A 22,930-nucleotide genomic window follows, 5' to 3' on the forward strand; every position below is an offset into this window, starting at 1 on the left:
TATGTGTATTCTTGCTTGTATTTTGAGCAGTAGAGGAAAGATTTTCGGAAGATCATCAGCGTGTTTTGAAGCGTTAGCACTTTCCTTGTATTCCCATTTGAGTGTTTGGATACACCGAAGTTGTGCATTAGGTAAAATGAAGAATTAATTATGGGGTTCAGAGGGAGTGTGTTATTGTGTCTGTATGATGCTGGGAGTAGGAGATCAGTGGTTGAGGCAGGACATTGTGACGTTCCATGTTAGTTCTCTGAGGAATCCGAGTATAATGCCCTGGTTTCTGAATTATTTTAGAATCTTGAGTTGGAGACGGCAAGTGGTGTATTAAGTATCTGCAGTTCCAATGGGAGTCCTATGAGTATTGTCATCAAGAAGGATTAGTTAAGGAATGTGGATCTCAGCAGGGGAAGGTATTCTTATGGAGGATGCCGTCAGAGTTTATGATGCATATTGGGGTCGAGTGTGTGTAGCTATCTTTGATAGTCTGCGGAGCATGAGTTAGTGGATGTAGTGTGGTGTTGTAGTAAGAATGAGATTATGGGGTGAATAAAGAGGGAGTCGTGATACTACGAGGAGTCGTAGTACTCACTAGTCACAGGGTATTGTGATTCTACGGGGAGCCATAGTACTCACAAGTCAAAGAGAGGGAGTCGTGATACTACGGGGAGTCGTAGTACTCACTAGTTAGAGGATGTTGGGATGCTACGTGAAGCCGTAGTACTCACTAGTCAGAGGCTGTCGTGATGATGCAGTGAGCCATAGTTCTTGCTAGACGACAAGAGAGTGTGATGTAAAAGTACTCTCCGATCAGAGTATGATGCAGAAGAGTTTTGGGCTTTAGTAACCCTAGTATTGAGTTTTTGGAGGCTGATAGTTGAACCAGGGGCGAGACTAGGGTCTCCATCTTTGACAGGAATCATTAAATTTTGATTTGAGTGGTGATTGTCGCAACATAAGGGATTGGAAAGGTGGTATTTGCACGGGGCACAGGTTGAGTCATGAGATGAATGTTTCATTGGGACGCCAGGTTCCAACTTTGGAACACTCGAAACTCTGGAGTTGAGTTTGGCATTGATGGTGTGTGGGTAAATGAGATGAGATTCTAGAACTCTGAGGTGAATTCTTGGATGAGGGGTATTGTTGTCATCGGATATCTAAAACTTGTATAGGTTAGTACTCGGGTACGGGAGATACCGCGTGTTGCGCAGGAGATATCCGTAGCTGACATCAAAGGTCGGGGTAGAGTCAACCCTCAGTTGGATGATAGTTTTCGTATGAGGAAAAGAGGATTTCGTGACTTGTGTATCATTGGGCCGAGATAGTTGACGAAGGAGGTTAGTGAGATATTTTGGATCATGTTATAGGTGACCCTTGGAGGTTCAGCCGTGGAGTCAAAAGTTGACCTGGTGCTCAGTATCAATGAAGGATATGAGAAATGAACTAGAGCTTATTATGGTGATGTCTGAGGACACTCCTGAGCAAGCGTGGTTATTTCTTTTATGTCCAAGGGCAGAGTGTTGAGGATTCCTTGTTCGGGTGGGTTCTAATAGCAGTTTAGTGAATGTGCCTCGGTGGGGTTCGAGCCCTTTCGTTCCTGGGGCATGATTCGTATGGTTTATCATGACCAGTTGGGCAAGCAATAGCCAGTTGTTGGATTTGATCTTATGAGAATCAGAGAGCCAGTGAGTAATCAGGGTTGATATTCGAGGAGTGAATATCAGGGTGATCGCTTGAGTGAGCAGTCTGGTGGCGGGTCAGGTCACTAGAGTTTCCGAGTATTGGGAAGGAGTATTTTTAGAGACGAAGGTGTGGGTTAAAAATTTTCTTTCGGAAGTTTTATGAGGGTTCGGGTGTCCACAGAGAAAAATGTCGGTGTAATATAAAGATCATTTCAGTGTTGCCTTTCGAGTTGATAATTTCAATCTATAAATGGTCAAGGAGTGATTTCGAGGGCAAAATTTAATTCAAGTGGGGGAGAATTGTAACATCTGGATATCCAGGTTTGGAAATTTGAGTATTTTATTTTGGGATGTGAAGAGACTCGGCGAGTTGACGCCCCAACTCGTCGAGTAGGATCACATATTGGTGACTTGTTTAATGAGGGGACTCGACGAGTCGGGTATCTAGACTCTCCGAGTCAGCGCTGTTAAGAAAAACCCTAATTGTCTGGGTTTGGGACCTATTTAAAGGTCCTTATGGCCTTCATTTGCGGCCATTACACCCTGAGAAACCCTAGAGAGCAGAGAGGAAGATTATGGTGCATGAGGGAGGCTAATTCATCATCTTTTGGTGTGCTTTAGCAGAGGGAAGGATGGATTTCAAGCTAGGCTGTCTTGTGGGACTTAAATCTTCCATCTTTTCATTCAGAGCTGCTGTGGGAGGTACGGATTCGTGCCCATCTTCATTTGTGTGCTAGATTTCATGAATCTAGGGTTTCTTCTCTTCTTTTGGTAAGAGATCTAGAGTGTGTGATACCCCCTTGTGTCTATATCTTCAGATATGGACCTTGGAAGGTCCAGAGAGTCCCTATACCCTGGTTGTATGCAAATCCTTTAAGAGTCATAAGCTTTGGTCGCCATTTATGAGTGAATTCTCCATTTTGAGACTTATGAGCATTGCATGTGTATCAAGGTTGTGCCTTTACGTGTTTATTGAGTTTGGGAAGGACATATCTATGGATTAGAGGAACAGGTCTGGCCTCAGAAGGTCCTTTGAGTACGATCATGGATGCAACTCGCCGAGTTCATAATTGGACTCGACGAGTCGAGTTGGGGTTGGCCCCGCGATTCGTGCCAGATGTAAGTCGTCGATCAAGGGTTTGACTCGATGTGTCAAGAGAGGTGAGAAGGAGAATTCCGTGGATGTGTGGACTCGCCGAGTCGTCCATGTGCACTCAATGAGTCGGGTCAAAGTTTGATCGTTGACTTTTGTTGACTTTAGGGTTTTAGTCAAGGATGACTTAATAGAGTTTAGGGAGGGGTAGAATGGTCTTCTACCCAATCTTTAGAGATGAGAATATGAGAGAGTATTGACCGAGAATGTTAGCTGAATAATAGGGGGAGGCTAGGTCAGGGCGATGAGCACGAGAGTTCATCCGACTACGTTTGAGGTGAGTCTTCTCATTATACTTTACTTTGAGTGGTAATTAGAGTTATGTGACAAAGTTATTGTATGCTATTTATGTGATGTGTTGCACTGCATTATTTCTAGATGATTTATGCCATGTGTATATCAGAGTTAGAACAGGAAGGTTCACAGAGTTAGGACCAGAAGGTCCACAGAGTTAGGGCCCAAGGGCCCACAGAGTTATAGCATCGAGTGGCTAGTATGTGCTATGTGTGATATTTAGGGGAACTCACTAAGCTTCATGCTTACAATGTTTTGTGTTATGTGTTTCAGGTACTCGTGAGGATCTCAAGAAGGCGCCGGCATGATCAGTACACACACGTAGAGTTTTATTTATATGATATGATCTTGGGATTTTTGACTTATGTTTGAATATATGAAACAATGTGTTTTATAATATTGTGAATTAAATGGTTTTTAAAATATGAAAATTTGTTTGAAAATTTTTGGTGTTACACCTATACTTCCTCCCGTATAGCATCTTAAGAGGAGGTCGGTCTATGTTGGCGTGGTAACTGTTGTTATATGACTGCTTCTGGTCTTGTGGTCACTAGTGTTAGACCATGACTTTCCTTCACGTCAAGCACCGGTCTGCGTACCATGCTACGTCCCGCTTCATGCAGGGCCACAAATAATCAGGGAAAAGGTCCCGATACATCTTCATCACCCCGAGATAGATAGAGAACCTCGACTTGTGGGCCTCATCCATCAGATTATGTCATACTCTACCCCAATACAAAACCTAGACCCTCTCATGCAGTTTCAACAACCCACGATGCTCATAATCAAATGAGACCACCTGGCCTATGATCCTCTCGCACTTCTGGCGCTCCTCCTTAAGGCCCTCGACCTGTGCCTACCGAATCTGCTCTAGTAATAGAGTAATCATTGTCATCCTCAGACATATGTCATGAATCAGAGCCACCACTACCTTACGGCTCAAAGCAATGGCCACCACATTGGCCTTGCCCGGGTGGTAAAAGATCTCACAGTCGTAGTCCTTCACCACATCTAACCACCGACGCTGTCTCATGTTCAGATGCGGCTGATCCAGGAGGTACCTCAAACTCTTTTTGGTCTGTGTAAATGGTGTAACAGACCCCATATAGGTAATGCAGCCAAATCTTGAGTGCGAAGACAACAACCATGAGCTTTAAATCATGCGTCAGATAGTTAGCCTCGTGAGGCTTTAACTACCTCAAAGTGTAAGCTATCAAGTGACCCCGCTGCATCAATATCGCATCCATGCCCATGATCGAAGTGTCATAGTAAACTACAAGGTCATCGAAGCCCTCTAGCAAAGTTAGAATCGGTGCCTCGCATAGCCACTGTCTGAGAGTCTCGAAGGCCGCCTGCTGCTCAAGCCTCCAACGGAACGTCACCGACTTCTTCCTTAGTCGGGTCAAAGGAACAACGATCTTGGAGAAATCCAGGATAAATTTTTGATAATAACCTGCTAGACCAAGAAAACTCTGAATCTCAGTTGGAGACCTCGGAATCTCCCACTGCATCATGACCCCTCCCTTGTCCGGATCGACCAGAATACCTTTCTAGTTGACAAGGTTCCCCAGAAACAACACCTCACACAACCAGAACTCATACTTGGAGAACTTTGCGAAAAGTCTCTCCCTCCGAAGTGTCTCCAGCACCTCCCTGAGGTGCTCTTCATGCTGCTTTTGATTCTTGGAATAAACCAAGATGTCATCAATGAAGACTATCATAGATCGGTCTAGCATCAGTCTGCACACGTGGTTCATGAGGTCCATGAATGCGGTAGGAGCATTGGTGAGCCCAAATAGCATCACTGCAAACTCATAGTGACCATAGTGAGTCCAAAAGGATGTCTTTGACACGTCGTTGTCCCTGACTCGCATCTAGTGATATCCCGATCGCAAATCAATTTAGGAGAACCAATATGCACCCTGTATATGGTCAAAAAAGTCATCGATCCTTAGGAGGGGATAATGGTTCTTCACTGTTACCTTATTCAACTCCTAGTAGTCTATGCACATCTGATGTAACCCGTCCTTCTTCTTCACAAACAGGATCGGGGTTGCCCGTGGCGAACTGTTCGGCCTGATTAATCCCTTGTCTAAGAGCTCTTGTAGTTACGTAGACAATTCCTACATCTCGGGAGGAGCCAGCTGATATGGTGCCTTGGCTATTAGAGCTGTACTAGGGACTAGGTAAATCCTGAACTCATCCTGTCTCTTTGGAGGTATCGGTGGAAAATCCTTTGGGAATATGTCCGGGTACTCTGATATGATCGATATATCATCCGTTTTCACCTTATGTGACAACCGTCAAAATTCGAGTTAGTTCTAGATTTGAATAAACTTAGTTACACATATAGGCACTACACATATTAGACTTAGTAACTAGAAGCTAAGTTATAACCTAGTAGAATCTTGGAAACAGATAGAGACAATGGATAATGTGCTTAGATTTCACATTGATATGTGAATTCTACAACTACTTAACTTTAGTGACTATCGATATTCGGGTTGCTCTTTGAATCGAACACCTTTTTATGAATCATATACACACATCATGCACTTGACCTAGTGGTATAAATTAGGTCCGAGTCTCGTAGGAACTTAAGTCAAAGTTGAAGACTAGGACTAGTATACTTGATTCCTCAATTTAGCTTGAACCTCGGAATCACTACATAGAATGCCAATGAACCGATAAAAATAAATTATAAACATTATTTATAACTATAAAAGAGTTATAATACCATAAGACAATTTAAATTCTCAAATATTCAATCTATTTTGATATTCAAAGTTTATTAAACTCCAAAACCCTAAAAGCCCTAAAACCTAAATTTTATAAAATTTGATATCAAGTATTCTATAAAAATAGTTATGAAACTTATAATATTATCTTAAAACAATTAAATTCAGGGAAGTATAATCAAGGAAAATAAAAATTTAAGTCATTAACATTCATCCTTAATTTATAAGTCAAAAATCAAGGTTTCATGAATAAAAACTTGATTTTAGTGCACATTTTATATAAACTTTAGATATTTTATAAAATAACTTAAATTTTATAAAACAAAATGAATAAGAAAGGGTTATTATACTCAAAATTTCGGACCCCTCTCTTCCCATATATCTCTCTCACACTCTCACTCTCCAACACACACATATCTATCTTCTTTCTCTCTCTAGAAAACTCTCTCTACCTTCTCTCTAATTTTTTTTCTCCAAACACCACAACCACAGCCTCTTAACCACTAAATTATGGATATTCATAAGGTTTTTTCAAGACACAAATAAATTTAAGGGAAAGAACATACATCTCCTGAAGATCCACAACAATGATTTAAGCTATGCATGTGCATTTCACTTCAAAAACCGACTTCTACTTGTTCATATTCTTCAAACTTGTTTTCTTTTTGTTAAAATGGTTTTTATAACATCATGGATGTGTTCTAACACCATGCATGTATGATAAACAAGGTTGCATGTTCATGATCTTAGTGCAAAAATCGATTTTAAGGACTAAAACATCAAACTCAAGTTAAGAGTTTTTGAGAAATAAAATTTTGTTCATAAATGCATGTATACATTTTGATAAGTTTTAATCTTTTGATCTCTGAAAACATGACTAAAATATGAATTTATCATGATATATTTAAATTATTTCAAAAGAATTACTCAAGGAAATGATGAAAAAATCACTTTTCTAACCAATTATCATGCATGCAATCTGCCAGATTTCTTTACCTGAATTTAAACTGTCATATCTCACTCATTTCCTAACCAAAATTCATGATTCTTTTTCTGAAATATAAAATTTTGAGTTAACTTTCAAACTCAACTGGTCTCACTGTAAAATATTAAATATCCGATTTTTGGCATTTGTTACAAAATGATTGCGCAAACAACTCTTTTTCTGTGATCACCATTTTTGCCTTGTATGATCAATGGCCTTAAACCCAACCATAAATCTGGGGAAAAATACTTTAGAAACTTAACATATCCAGTGAATGATGGCTGAAATTGGGTGGCATAAAACCCTACTGAATGGGCTATACAAATTCATGAACTTCAGCCATATTTACATCTCATGCACCATTGCATGCAACATTTCTTAACTTGTTTGGGTTCAATACCCCTATTTCCCTTCTAAATAAATTTTGAACATTTTTCCTTTTGAAAGCCCTCACATGCATGTGATAATCTGTAAAATACAAAAAGCTTTTATTATTTATTTGATTTATTAAAATTATTGCTAGTAACCAAGGGCATAAATCACATAAAATACCTCCAGAGGTTAATTAATCCGGAAACAATTCATGGATGACCCTTATGGTGGATAATGACCCCTCATTAAGTTTCATCAATTTTTGTTGCTGTTTGGTATGATTTACGATTTTCTTTTCGTTTGGGTATAATAAATCATAAAACCACCTTAGAGAGTGTGAAAATTTTATCTAACAATTTTCGCAGCCCTTACCTATGGTGGGTAACTCAGAAAAATAATTTTAGAATTTTTCTTCATGCCTTACTATTTTTCCCGATTTTTAGTAATTATAATGGCCTAAAACTAGGAAAACTGGTTCTGTTTACCCAAAATTCATGAAAATTTACCATAACATCACGTTTTACACTAGAAGGTTACATAAAAAGTTTGGTGGTTTTTCTCTACTGTATACTATTTTTCTCCTATTTTCTAATGTTAGATACACTTAAATACACATAAATACCCAAAACCGGATTATACAAAATAAAAACCACTTTTGGTATTTTTCCCAGATTACTTACACTGTAAATGATGTTACAAAAATTTTTGGTAATTTATTTTAAGTGTTTATTATTTATTCTTCAATTTATGATTATTTAAGGGGATAAAACAAGGAAAAATAGAAATACCCACTGAAAAATATCTTTTATATTTTTCCCAGCCTATTTATGTATAAAAAAAGTTAAATAAAAAGTATGGGTAATTTTGGAAACTATTTTCTATTTATTTAAATTTTTATTGGAATAAATGCTCAAAAATCATAAAATATAATTAATCAGCTTGGAAATCCATTTTTATATTTTTTCCAGCTTAGAAATGTTTAATAACAGTAATATAAAAAGTTTGGAGAATTTTCTTAACTCATTGCTATTTTTCATGAATTTATGGTTATTCAAGAAACTAAAATGGTGAAAAATAGTTAGACAAATAAAAAATTCAAGAAAATTTATCTTGAGGTCTTTGACTTAAATTAAAACTTAAATGCAAAGTTTGGGATATTTTAGAACTAAATTGATTTAGTTTTGAATCTTTAATCATTGGAACGCCTCTTAAAATGTTAAATATTAACATTTCAATAGTGAGAAATTACACTTAAATTGTTATATAACAATTGATTCTTTGGAATTTAATTTGAACAGAAAAAAGTTTATAACTTATCAATATTAAATTTTGGCATACTATTGGCATAATTCTATTGTAGTAGTAAGTATACTAGTGTTAGATTTCGATTAGAGACTCACTAGCGAATACCATTATTGTAGGAATCGATAGTGGTACGAGTGGAGCATAGTCAAGGCACCATTTGCATCGTCTCAATGCATATTATGAGTATTCACGCACTCCCCTATTTTCGGTTTTTATGTTTTGGGGTGGAAAAGCATGTCCTAAACTATTTATGTTCGTTGTATTGATTTTGACTTGTATGAAACTTGGTTGCTATATTTCGTATGGATGTGTATGTTACTTTAATTCATGAGGACAGTATTGCGGTTAAGTCCCTGGAATATCTACACACAACTCATTAACTCTTTTGAGCCTATGGTTATTATGGATAGCGCTATCAGGAGGTAGACAACTCCTCAGTCGCACGATTCGCTTGAGTGCATTTTACCATTTTATACACTATGTTTGCGATACACATAGTAGTCAATAGGGCACGATTCAGTCATTAGGCTTGGGTTGTAAGCTCATGAATGGAAACTTGATGCACATACTATTCTTTATGCACATACGAAAATTGTATTCCCGTGTTAGCAACGACACTTGTATACTTATTTTAGCAATGAAACTTGAATACTTATTTTAGCAACGAAACTCGTTACTCATTATAGCAATAAACTTGTTTATTAATTATAGCAATGAACTTTGTTTCTCATTACAACAACGAACTTTTATTACTGAAAACTTATATACATGTTTAGCAATGAAATTGTTTGCTCACTGTAGCAACGAAATTGATTGCTCATTTTAGCAATGAAACTTGTTTACTCGTTTGAGTAACGAACTTTATCTTTCATGAGAATATGTATGTTGCATCTTATTCGGGCAACATACTTTATTTCTCATGATGACAACGAACTGTGTTTACAAGCTTATTTACTTCTTTTAGCAATATACTTTTATTATTGGAAACTTTTATCAAAACCTTGATTTCAACCCGTGGAACCAAGATTATTTTGTTTATTTGTGAGTACTCACCAACTATTTTTATAGTTGATGCTCGTTTTGCATGCTTTTTCAGGAATCATCGAGTAAGTGGCACTTAGGGACACTTCACTTTTAGGAGCATTTGCATGTGTTGTATTTTAATTTACATTGTAATTTCTTTTAAAAGTTGTTCAAACCCATTGTAAAATTGTAATGATTTTTAATACTATAGTTGGTGTTGTCTTTTAACTTTTGCTATGAAACCCTTTGTACTGCCACGCCTTGTGTTTCCGCTTTAGCGGGGTGTGATAGGAAATGGTATCAGAGCCGAAGGTTATAGAGAATACCGGTTTTCCTTTGGAGAACCAGAACTATAGCAAAAAAAAATCTAAACGTTTTTAAAATACTGAACATACTACTGGTATAGCTAATTCGAGTACACATTAATGGACTTTAATTAAGTATAGCCTGGCCAACTATGCTTAATTAAGGAAATTTAATGCAAGGCTTGAAACAGTTGTAGTAGAATTATGTTCAAAACGATTTTCAGCTTGAACTTTTGAAAAACAAAGTTTTTCGGTGTGCGTACGGGCATTGCATATTATAGGCATTCATCTAGATACACTTAGAAACTAAGTGCACTTTTATAACAATGCCTTTATTTAGAAATATTCTTACCCCTTATCAAGTGCTAGGTTAACCACTTAGGTTATATCACTAGCTGCTCTAGAAGCAATGCACATAGTACTAAGAATGGGTATTCCTTGGTAACTATTGACTTTAGATGTAAGATTAGTAGCTAGATATGCACTAGTAATAATCTTAAGTCGAAACCTATACCAATTATTCCTTAATACCTCTTCATCGTCTTCGTATTAGAGTTACAACTAGGAAAAAGCGTTTCGATATCGACACGAATAATAATTGGAGCATCGCGTAAGGAGATAGATGTGTCGCCACTAAGCAATCACTTGGATATCATTGGCGGGCATTCCGGATTCGACTCACAAGGAGACACGGAGGTTGAACCCAAACGTGAGACTTCTCTACTACGTTACGAATTTAGCTTTAGGTTGTTTCCTCCTTGAGCTTAAAACTTAACATATGATATCCCTTTGACCTCTATAAAAGGTCGGAAATTGCATTGACAATTTAAAACATCTTGCAAACAATTTTTCTTGTCCTTTATCTTGGGGAAAAAGACATCGGTACTCGCCTTATACTCGCCTTGTACTCGCCTTAGTATTTAGGTACGATTAGCTATACTAACATACTTGTTCGTTACTTCTTAATTTTCCATCGAAAAGTTACTTCGCTTCACCGGTTTTATTTATCATCGATAAAATACTTTAACCACTTCATACAACTTATTAGACCTTTTCTAACAATTTAAGTCATATTCTCGTTATAAATATTTTGATAACTTGCTTTAACATAACACTTTTATTCAAAACTCTATTTAACCAATATTGTTTTTAATCTTGCCATTTTTCATCTCAAATCTATTTCAATGGATAAATGTGATTTTAAGGACATATAAACTATTTTAAACATTTCTTACCATTTTGACACGTTTTCGAAAAACTTAGAAACAATTTCTTTTATAAAAGTGTTTAGACTCTATGCTATAAAACTTAAACATATGACTTTGAAGTTCATATTATGTGTAAAAGTTCCACTGGGTCTTTCAAACCACTTTTGTTTTGGTTGACGACTTCCTCATTTGGGCATTATGCTTTACTTAAAAGTGTTTTCTTGAAACCCAACATGATATTTTTACAACTTTCTAATCCAAATGTGTTTACAAGACATCACTGGTTCCTACATTTAAAAACACACCTTATTTGTTTATTTCATTTCAAATTAGTTTTATAATTTGTGTTTATAAAACTTACAACATTGCAAAACTTAGTGTTCACTTTTAAACTTCCAGTGACGTACTTTTGACAATGCACAATTATTCATCTAAATATGTTAAGTCTTTACCTTATCCGTTTTAACCATTGTTCGACCCCAGTCAAAAGATCAAAACTGTCAAATTTTCAATTACGAGTTTTAGGTGCTGTTTGTTTTTTTGAAGTCAAAATGTCTGCAGTCTGCGGACCACATCTGCAAGCCTTTGCGGCAGAAGAGGTGGACCAAATGTTTGCAGTCTGCAATAAGAAGACTGTTTGTTTTTAACGTCTGCGGGGTGTTAAAATAAATTGAATTTTTAAACTTAATTTCATGTCATAAACATTAAAAATGTATTTTTAACAAAAAAAAAGAAAGAAAAAAGAAACTGCACAGTGGCCCATATATATATATATATATATATTTTTTTTGGTTTAGATTAAAATGAGGTTTGAAGACCTTTGAAGATAGTGGCCCATGTCTGCGCCAGGAAGACCTCGCACAGACATTTTTTGATCTACGCACTTTCAAAAAACAAACAATCTGCGAGGGAATATGTCTGCGCGTTGTCTGCGCGGCGCAGACAAAAGTGGTTGCGCAGATCTTCACACAAAAAACAAACAGCCCCTTAGTGTTTCTTCTTTTTCACAAATGGAGTTTAACTTAATAGATAACTCGTGGATTTTTAGCAAAACTTAGAAAACACTTTAGAACTTCTACATTTCTATTTAGTCAACAATATACATCAAATATTAAAGTTTGAAATATATCTCAATGTGGTTTTAAATCTACATATAGGTATTGTTCTTATAATTTTAACAATAACAATCATTGTCGCTGCTACCTTCCTTTTTCTTTCCCCCAAACTTTATTTCTCGCTTTCCTTCTGATTTTAGATCTCACACACCATCATATTAACATAATACATTGTCTAACTTTGTTTCTGTCTATTTTGCTTCTCATGGTATCATGTTTGTATAGATAAAGACTAGAAGTCTACCCTTTCGTTTTGAGCGATTAATACGTGTATAGTCATGAGGCATACTTTAATTTTAGTCAACTTTGATATATTCAATTATGCCTTTTACCATATACATCTTGTTTTTATTTTGAAATCTACTATAAACAAGTGATCCTTATTTACATTTACTCTTTCGTTCTAAATTCAAAAACTTGATATAAAATGCAATCTTCATTGTATTTTTCCTTATAAGTAATACACAAGATGAATACATTTATGCTTATGATTTTGCTATATCTGAAAAATATATGTGAAGGATATGTATCCTTATGTTTCTTTTTTCTTTAAATACATCAAAAGTTTTGAATTTTACGATGATCTATTCTATAAATGATTGTTTTTGTAAAAACACTAAACTATGAATGCACTATTTTCAAAGATTGACATTTTTACACCTTTCTTAAAATAGTATTTTACTTTGCAATTTTCAGTGAGTTCCTAAAACTCTCAAACTTCTTTTCATAAGTATTCTGACTCGTCTTAAACTTGTATTTGTTTTGACTTAGACAATTAGTCAATTTTACAAAAAGCGTAATGTCAATATTTAAAAAAAAATCCCTTAATGACGACTTAAACATTTGACTTTAATTAATCTTTATATTATTTTACTACTTCGTTTGATCGCCACACATGTATTTTTATTATCTTAGAATTATTACATATTTTGATAATAGTGAGATTAATTATCATTTTTAAACACACATTTTGATAACAGTGAGATTTCTATCACTTCTAAACACTTAAAATGCTATCTACACAATGTGATTTAAAATATCATAAACTTTCACCGCTTTCATTAGAAACAATGAGTCTCTAATTATATATATTCTTCGAATATAGTTCCATTATTGTATGAGTAACTGTAGTAGTAATTACAGCCTCGGAGATCCTCAATCATTTCGTAATTCATTTTGTAGACGACACTTAAAATAGCCTTTACATTTGAAATGTACCAAAACTTCGTTGCCTACCCTTAGTACGTATTTTTAGTAACTTACCCTCGATCGGTTCCCTTTCATTCGTGCTACCCCTTCTTATTTTGGAATATATCTTTTCCAAATGTAATAGCCAACCTGGAAGTGAACAAATTGTTCCTAATCTCTTCTTTATCAAGAGACAAATTTACACTTAGTGCTAATTTAGAACATGACTTAAGGATCAATGCGGATTTAACGCTAAGTGCAGTTAGTGCTTCAGCAAAACTTATAGCTCTCTTAATTCAGTTAATATCTAACTAGATTATCTTTTTCGACTAGGTCGCCATGTTTGGATCATGATTTCCATGATCCTAATTTCGCGTAATCTAAATTGTAGAACTCGAATTAAGGAAACATTAATTTGACTATAGCTAAATAATTGGGTTCTTCCTATGAGGAAATAAACCCGAAATAATCAAAGAACACTGCAAGTCACCACCTCTCCAGATATACAATTGTATTCGGCTAAGTTCTAATAGAATGTGTCACGAATTGAATTTCGGGACGAAATTCTTTCAACCGGGGGAGACTGTGACAACCGTCAAAATTCGAGTTAGTTCTAGATTTGAATAAACTTAGTTACACATATAGGCATTACACATATTAGACTTAGTAACTAGAAGCTAAGTTATAACCTAGTAGAATCTTGGAAACAGATAGAGACAATGGATAATGTGCTTAGATTTCACATTGATATGTGAATTCTACAACTACTTAACTGTAGTGACTATCCATATTCGGATTGCTCTTTGAATCGAACACCTTTTTATGAATCATATACACACATCATGCACTTGACCTAGTGGTATAAATTAGGTCCGAGTCTCGTAGGAACTTAAGTCAAAGTTGAAGACTAGGACTAGTATACTTGATTCCTCAATTACGCTTGAATCTCGGAATCACTACATAGAATGCCAATGAACCGATAAAAATAAATTATAAACATTATTTATAGCTATAAAAGAGTTATAATACCATAAGACAATTTAAATTCTCAAATATTCAATCTATTTTGATATTCAAAGTTTATTAAACTCCAAAACCCTAAAAGCCCTAAAACCTAAATTTTATAAAATTTGATATCAAGTATTCTATAAAAATAGTTATGAAACTTATAATATTATCTTAAAGCAATTAAATTCAGGGAAGTATAATCAAGGAAAATAAAAATTTAAGTCATTAACATTCATCCTTAATTTATAAGTCAAAAATCAAGGTTTCATGAATAAAAACTTGATTTTAGTGCACATTTTATACAAACTTTAGATATTTTATAAAATAACTTAAATTTTATAAAACAAAATGAATAAGAAAGGGTTATTATACTCAAAATTTCGGACCCCTCTCTTCCCATATATCTCTCTCACACTCTCACTCTCCAACACACACATATTTATCTTATTTCTCTCTCTAGAAAACTCTCTCTACCTTCTCTCTAATTTTTTTTCACCAAACACCACAACCACAGCCTCTTAATCACTAAATTATGGATATTCATAAGGTTTTTTCAAGACACAAATAAATTTAAGGTAAAGAACATACATCTCCTGAAGATCCACAACAATGATTTAAGCTATGCATGTGCATTTCACTTCAAAAACTGACTTCTACTTGTTCATATTCTTCAAACTTGTTTTCTTTTTGTTAAAATGGTTTTTAGAATATCATGGATGTGTTCTAACACCATGCATGTATGATAAACAAGGTTGCATGTTCATGATCTTAGTGCAAAAATCGATTTTAAGGACTAAAACATCAAACTCAAGTTAAGAGTTTTTGAGAAATAAAATTTTGTTCATAAATGCATGTATACATTTTGATAAGTTTTAATCTTTTGATCTATGAAAACATGACTAAAACATGAATTTATCATAATATATTTAAATTATTTCAAAATAATTACTCAAGGAAATGATGAAAAAATCACTTTTCTAACCAATCATCATGCATGCAATCTGCCAGATTTCTTTACCTGACTTTAAACTGTCATATCTCACTCATTTCTTAACCAAAATTCATGATTCTTTTTCTGAAATATAATATTTTGAGTTAAATTTCAAACTCAACTGGTCTCACTGTAAAATATTAAATATCCGATTTTTGGAAATTGTTACAAAATGATTGTGCAAACAACTCTTTTTCTGTGATCACCATTTTTGCCTTGTATGATCAATGGCCTTAAACCCAACCATAAATCTGGGGTGTTAGTGTACAAAGTCATGCTTGGATGTATTGTTTTAGGCTTTCCTCCTTGTATGTGTAAATGGGTTGAGTCTTTTCCTATAAATAGGAAGTGAGTGACTCCCTTTATGTAAGAGTCCATTATGGAGTGTTAGACTAGAGAGAGAAATTGTATACAAGACCCATTTGTATAATCTTTTTAGATCTAATAAGAGCTTACAAAGATTTATTTACTCCTTGTGTTCTTGAATTTTTATAATGATTCACTAGATCTTTCTAATTCCGCACATGCCATCAAAATCAACACCACTAAAATTGGTATCAGAGTGGGTGTTCTTGATTTCATCTAGAATTGATCCTTGATGGCGATTTTGATTTGGTGATTCATTTTTTGATCATGGATCTTCGTGATTAGAGTGTTTTTGTGTTCTTGAAGTCGAATTTTTCCTTGATTTGATTCATAATTCGACTTTCTCTCTCTAGAATACTTGTTTGTATCACTTTCTCTCACTAGAATTTGATTCATATTCACTTTCTCTCTCTAGAAAACTTAAGTTCATATCGATTGATCAAAGATGGAAGAAACAATTTATGAAGTTTTTATGGAGGATTTTCCATGGCCATTTAGTTTTGAAGGAGTTCTCAATTTTTTTGTAACCGGATATTTCAAACAAAATACACTCATTTCTAGTATGAAATGTGAATGTGGAAAATTCATTGGTTATCCTATTGATCATGATCATCATAAGATGTTACTTAATCGTTTGGTAACAACTTATCATGAAAGAAGAAAGAAGAAGAGAGATGATGAAGTAATTGAAGGAATTCGTCTTGATGAATGCATATATGGTGATAATGCTCTTGCTTCTTACCCGGATGTTCTTGATGTTCAAGAAAAAGGAGTTCAAGTTGATTTTCAAGATGAAAAAGTTTTTTGCTCAATTGGAGTTCAAACCGATGATATTTTGGGTTCTTGTGATTCGTTTGAAGGAATGATTCCTTATCAGAAGCCGGTGATCCAAGAAATTCACAAGTATCAAAATCCAAAAGATTTGATTCAAATTCACAAAGTTGATATTGTGAAAAGTGAGTTTGTTCATGAAGTCAAATCTTCAAGATGCAAAAAGATGAGAAAGAAAAAGAAGAAGAAGATGAATCGGAAGAACAAGCGGGTTTACTCACAAAAATCGTCATATGTTGTGAAGCCAAAATCCGTGAAGCAAATTTGAGTTCCAAAGCAACAATCTCCAAAGGTTGCATTGAATTTGAAGTCAAAACCCAAAAGTGTTGGTGGTTCTTTTGAAGATGTTCATGGATCATTGAAGAACACGAAGAACGAGTTGTACATCTCACATGGTGGGTGGTACAATGTTCGATTTGGAGATTTTCTCATTCCGACAAAAGAACCGAGATCTTCCAAATTTGATTCGTTCGTTGAAAACGGAACTCGATTCGTTAAAAAGGTAACTCAAATTCTCAAATGGAATCCAAAACGTCCATGATTTCGATTCGTGCTTTGCATTTTTCATTTTTGATAGATTTGTCTCATTGGATCAAATCCGTTTCAATCTCATTGATTGATCCAATAATTTTTTTTAAGATCAATCCTCAAATTCGTTTAATGTTCATCAATTCGTATCCAATTGAATATCTACTTACTGTTCATGATTCACAAATTTAAGCCCAAAACTCCTTTTAGTTCAATATTCGAGAATACTTGAGCCCAAACGAATAGATCCAATACTGTTCACTTAATCAATTCCATTTATTCATTAAAAGCCGTTTAGGTGTTCGGAACTCAGATGTCGAATTCAACGTTACTCGTTAATCTCATTCTTGAGTTATGTGTTCATTCCATTGTTTCTAATAATCGAAGGTTGTTGTTTGTGAGAATCGATTTCAAATGATTTGTATATGATGAAATCAATTTGTTTCTTGTCATATAGTCGAAATTGATATTTGGATCTTGATTTTGATGAATCGAATCAAGAACACATCAGTATGTCAATGACTGATTTTGGATTTTGAATGCTATCGAAGGGCTATACTTGAATGTTGATCAATTTCGTTTGATTTCTTCATGTCGGTCTTATCTAATTTGATAGTCAATATATCATGAACGAATGTCAAAGTTTAAATGAATCGATGTTGATGAAATCGGTTTTTTATTGTCCATTTGCTGGGTTCACAAATGTTGGAATCATTAGAATGGATTTGTAATGTTTGGAGTCGATTATTAGCTGCGTTCATGATTTGAATGATAAATGCGAACTCTGAATATTGGATGATTCGAATGTCAAAGAACGACGTCTTGTTATTGGGTTGATTTTAAAATCGATTTTGGTGTCGATATCTCAAAGTTGATGGCCTCACTTAATGAATGGAGTCGCTTTTGGATGTCAAGTTGGAATGATCGGGATTGAAGAGCTAATTCAGAAAACTCGATTTTGGAGTCAAAATAAGAAGGGTCGATTTAAGCTTGTGTCGATTGGTATCGACTGCGAATTAGATTTTGAGTTTGATTAACTCGGAGTCGATATTGCGAAGGATATGTTGGAGTCGATGGTTTTATTGATTTGGTTTCAGTTCGCAAGATTGATTTCTGCAAGTTTATTTGGTGTCGATTGAAGTAATGAACGAACAGACTGATTTTAAAATCGCATCTGAGTCTCAATTTTGGATTCGATTTGTGAAGGGTTTATGGTTCGAAATTGGTTATTGGTCGATGAAATTGAAAAACTGGAGTCGATAGATGGGTTTATTGATTCACAAGCTTGGAGTCGAAGAACTGGAGTGTGTTCGTATTTTTTTTTGGATTAGTTCACAGTCAAACAAGATTCGCATCTTGATTTTTTGGTTCGCATATTAAGATGGGATATAGAGTTCGCATTTGGGAGTAGTTTCATATAAAAGAAAAATTAGGTTCGCATTTTCTTATACCCTTTGGATTCGCATTTGGTGTGATAAAGATGCGAAAATTGACTGGGTGTAAGATGCGAGGATTTTTACTGTGAAACATTAGTGAATTGGGGAAGACAATAGAAGTATCGAAAACAGTCCCTAGAGTTTCGCATTTTTGGAAATAAATACCCAAATTCGCAAATAGCAATAAAAGCTGAGAAATTTCAACATTTTCAGTTTTGGTCCCTACAATTGGTGCGAATTTACGCTTTATGCCCGGTTTCGCAAATGGGCTAAAGTTTCGCATATTTGACTGTTTTTGGTGCAACGGGTCCCTGCAAGTTTCAGAAAGTGACAATTTCTACCCGGATTTTGAAAAATCTTGCAACTTTCACCTAAAAAGTCAAAATTTTTCATTAATTGAAAATTTTTGTGGCTTTTTCGTGATTGTTTTTCCGTGCAAGATTTTTGGTGATTCATTTTTGGTACACATCAAGGGGGAGTATTGTGAAGATTATTCCTCGGGCGCTTCTCATCCTTAGTGGGTTTTATAATCATTTTTTGATTATAAAAAAGGGGAGAATATGTGGGTATTCGAAGCTTCTCGGGTTTTTCGAATATTCATTTGCGGATTTGAAGACCGGTGTTACTTCGAGGGGGAGTTTGGTCTTGATCGCGCTATCTCGTTAGAGATTAAAGCCGGACATCCAATCCTAACTTTGAGGGGGAGAATGTTAGTGTAAAAAGTCATGCTTGGATGACTGTTTTAGGCTTTCCTCTTTGTATGTGTAAATGGGTTGAGTCTTTTCCTATAAATAGGAAGTGAGTGACTCCCATTATGTAAGAGTCCATTATGGAGTGTTAGACTAGAGAGAGAAATTGTATACAAGATCCATTTGTATAATCTTTCTAGATCTAATAAGAGCTCACAAAGATTTATTTACTCCTTGTGTTCTTGAATTTGTATGATGATTCACTAGATCTTTCTAATTCCGCATATGCCATCAGAATCAACACCACTACATGGGGAAAAATACTTTAGAAACTTAACATATCCAGTGAATGATGGCTGAAATTGGGTGGCTTAAAACCCAACTGAATGGGCTATACAAATTCATGAACTTCAGCCACATTTACATCTCATGCACCATTGCATGCAACATTTGTTAACTTGTTTGGGTTTAATACCCCTATTTCCCTTCTGAATAAATTTTGAACACTTTTCCTTTTGAAAGCCCTCACATGCATGTGATAATCTGTAAAATACCAAAAGCTTTTATTATTTATTTGATTTATTAAAATTATTGCTAGTAACCAAGGGCATAAATCACATAAAATATTTCCAGAGGTCAATAAATCCGGAAAAAATTCATGGATGACCCTTATTGTGGATAATGACCCCTCATTAAATTTCATCAATTTTCTTTTCGTTTGGGTATAATAAATCACAAAACCACTTTAGAGAGTGTGAAAATTTTATCTAACAATTTTTGCAGCCCTTACCTGTGGTGGGTAACTTAGAAAAATAATTTTAGAATTTTTCTTCATGCCTTACTATTTTTCCCGATTTTTAGTAATTATAATGACCTAAAAATAGGAAAACTAGTTCCGATTATCCAAAATTCGTGAAAATTTACCATAACATCATGTTTTACACTAGAAGGTTGTATAAAAATTTTGGTGATTTTTCTCTACTATATACTATTTTTCTCCTATTTTCTAAGGTTAAATACACTTAAATACACATAAATACCCAAAACCAGATTATACAATATAAAAACCACTTTTGGTATTTTTCCCAGATTACTTACACTATAAATGATGTTACAAAAATTTTTGGTAATTTATTTTAAGTGTTTATTATTTATTCTTCAATTAATGATTATTTAAGGGGATAAAATAAGGAAAAATAGAAATACCCACTGAAAAATAACTTTTATATTTTTCCCAGCCTATATATGTATAATAAAAGTTAAATAAAAAGAATGGGTAATTTTGGAAACTATTTTCTATTTATTTAAATTTTTATTGGAATAAATGCTCAAAAATCAAAAAATATAATTAATCAACTTGGAAATCCATTTTTATATTTTTCCCAGCTTAGTAATGTTTAATAACAGTAATATAAAAAGTTTGGGGAATTTTCTTAACTCATTGTTATTTTTCATGAATTTATGGTTATTCAAGAAGCTAAAATGGTGAAAAATAGTTAGACAAATAAAAAATTCAAGAAAATTTATCTTGAGGTCTTTGACTTCAATTAAAACTGAAATACAAAGTTTGGGATATTTTAGAACTATATTGATTTAGTTTTGAATACTTAATCATTGGAACGCCTCTTAAAATGTTAAATATTAACATTTCAATAGTGAGAAATTACACTTAAATTGTTATATAACAATTGATTCATTGGAATTTAATTTTAACAGAAAAAAGTTTATAACTTATCAATATTAAATTTTGGCACACTATTGGCATAATTCTATTGTAGTAGTAAGTATACTAGTGTTAGATTTCGATTAGAGACTCACTAGCGAATACCATTATTGTAGGAATCGATAGTGGTACGAGTGGAGCATAGTCAAGGCACCATTTGCATCGTCTCAATGCATATTGTGAGTATTCACGCACTCCCCTATTTCCGTTTTTTATGTTTTGGGGTGGAAAAGCATGTCCTAAACTATTTATGTTCGTTGTATTGATTTTGACTTGTATGAAACTTGGTTGCTATATTTCGTATGGATGTGTATGTTACTTTAATTCATGAGGACAGTATCGCGGTTAAGTCCCTGGAATATCTACACACAACTCATTAACTCTTTTGAGCCTATGGTTATTATGGATAGCGCTATCAGGAGGTGGACAACTCCTCTGTCGCACGATTCGCTTGAGTGCATTTTACCATTTTATACACTATGTTTGCGATACACATAGTAGTCAATAGGGCACGATTCAGTCATTAGGCTTGGGTTGTGAGCTCATGAATGGAAACTTGATGCACATACTATTCTTTATGCACATACGAAAATTGTATTCCCGTGTTAGCAACGACACTTGTATACTTATTTTAGCAATGAAACTTGAATACTTATTTTAGCAACGAAACTCGTTACTCATTATAGCAATAAACTGGTTTATTAATTATAGAAATGAACTTTGTTTCTCATTAGAACAACGAAATTTTATTACTGAAAACTTATATACATGTTTTAGCAATGAAATTGTTTGCTCACTGTAGCAACGAAATTGATTGCTCATTTTAGCAATGAAACTTGTTTACTCGTTTGAGTAACGAACTTTATCTTTCATGAGAATATGTATGTTGCATCTTATTTGGGCAACATACTTTATTTCTCATGATGACAACGAACTGTGTTTACAAACTTATTTACTCCTTTTAGCAATATACTTTTATTATTGGAAACTTTTATCAAAACCTTGATTTCAACCCGTGGAACCAAGATTATTTTGTTTATTTGTGAGTACTCACCAACTATATTTATAGTTGACGCTCGTTTTACATGCTTTTTCAGGAATCATCGAGTAAGTGGCACTTAGGGACACTTCACTTTTAGGAGGATTCGAATGTGTTGTATTTTAATTTACATTGTAATTTCTTTTAAAAGTTGTTCAAACCCATTGTAAAATTGTAATGATTTTTAATACTATGGTTGGTGTTGTCTTTTAACTTTTGCTATGAAACCCTTTGTACTGCCACACCTTGTGTTTCTGCTTTAGCGGGGTGTGACACCTTACCCTTATCCTGGGTATCCATAACATAGGCGATATATGCGTAACCTTGCTGAAGGTAGTGCCTCGCTCTAGCTGTTGAACAAAAAGTTGGTCCACGATGTGGCCTCTCACCCTGAATCACTAACCCTCCCCCACTAGGAGTCCGAACTCTCACCAGCTACTGCTCGTAGTTGATCACTGCCCCATTGGGTCTCAACTAGTCCATTCCCATGATAACCTTATTCCCTTTCAAGGGAACGGCGACCAAATCCATGGAAAACTGCTTGTCGAATAATTGTAGTGTACATCCTCGATTAACCCTCGCAAACCTAACGGTCCTATCTTCTTCTATCTCCACATCAAGTGGGCACTCCAGCTCCCTCGGAGCCCCTATGAATCGCTTGCTGAGCGCAAGTGACACAGAAGATCGGGTAGCTCCCGAATCAAATAATATCAGAGCAGATATACCGTTCACAAGGAACTACCCTATAATAAAACACATAAACATAAGCAATAATCAATATAAGTAAAGAGATAAGGAGAAGATACATATCCTTCACTACGTCGGGAGTTGCACGTGCCTCCTCTACTATCAACTGAAAGGCCCTAATCCTCGTCAAAGGTGCCTCTGCCACGCCCTGACAGCCGTCTGTAATCCTCAACATAGCAGGAGCGGATGCTGCCACCTATCCTGCTGCTG

The sequence above is a fragment of the Lactuca saligna genome, chromosome 4, assembly GCF_052625555.1.
Source record: "Lactuca saligna cultivar CGN05327 chromosome 4, ASM5262555v1, whole genome shotgun sequence".
NCBI classification, from domain to species: domain Eukaryota; kingdom Viridiplantae; phylum Streptophyta; class Magnoliopsida; order Asterales; family Asteraceae; genus Lactuca; species Lactuca saligna.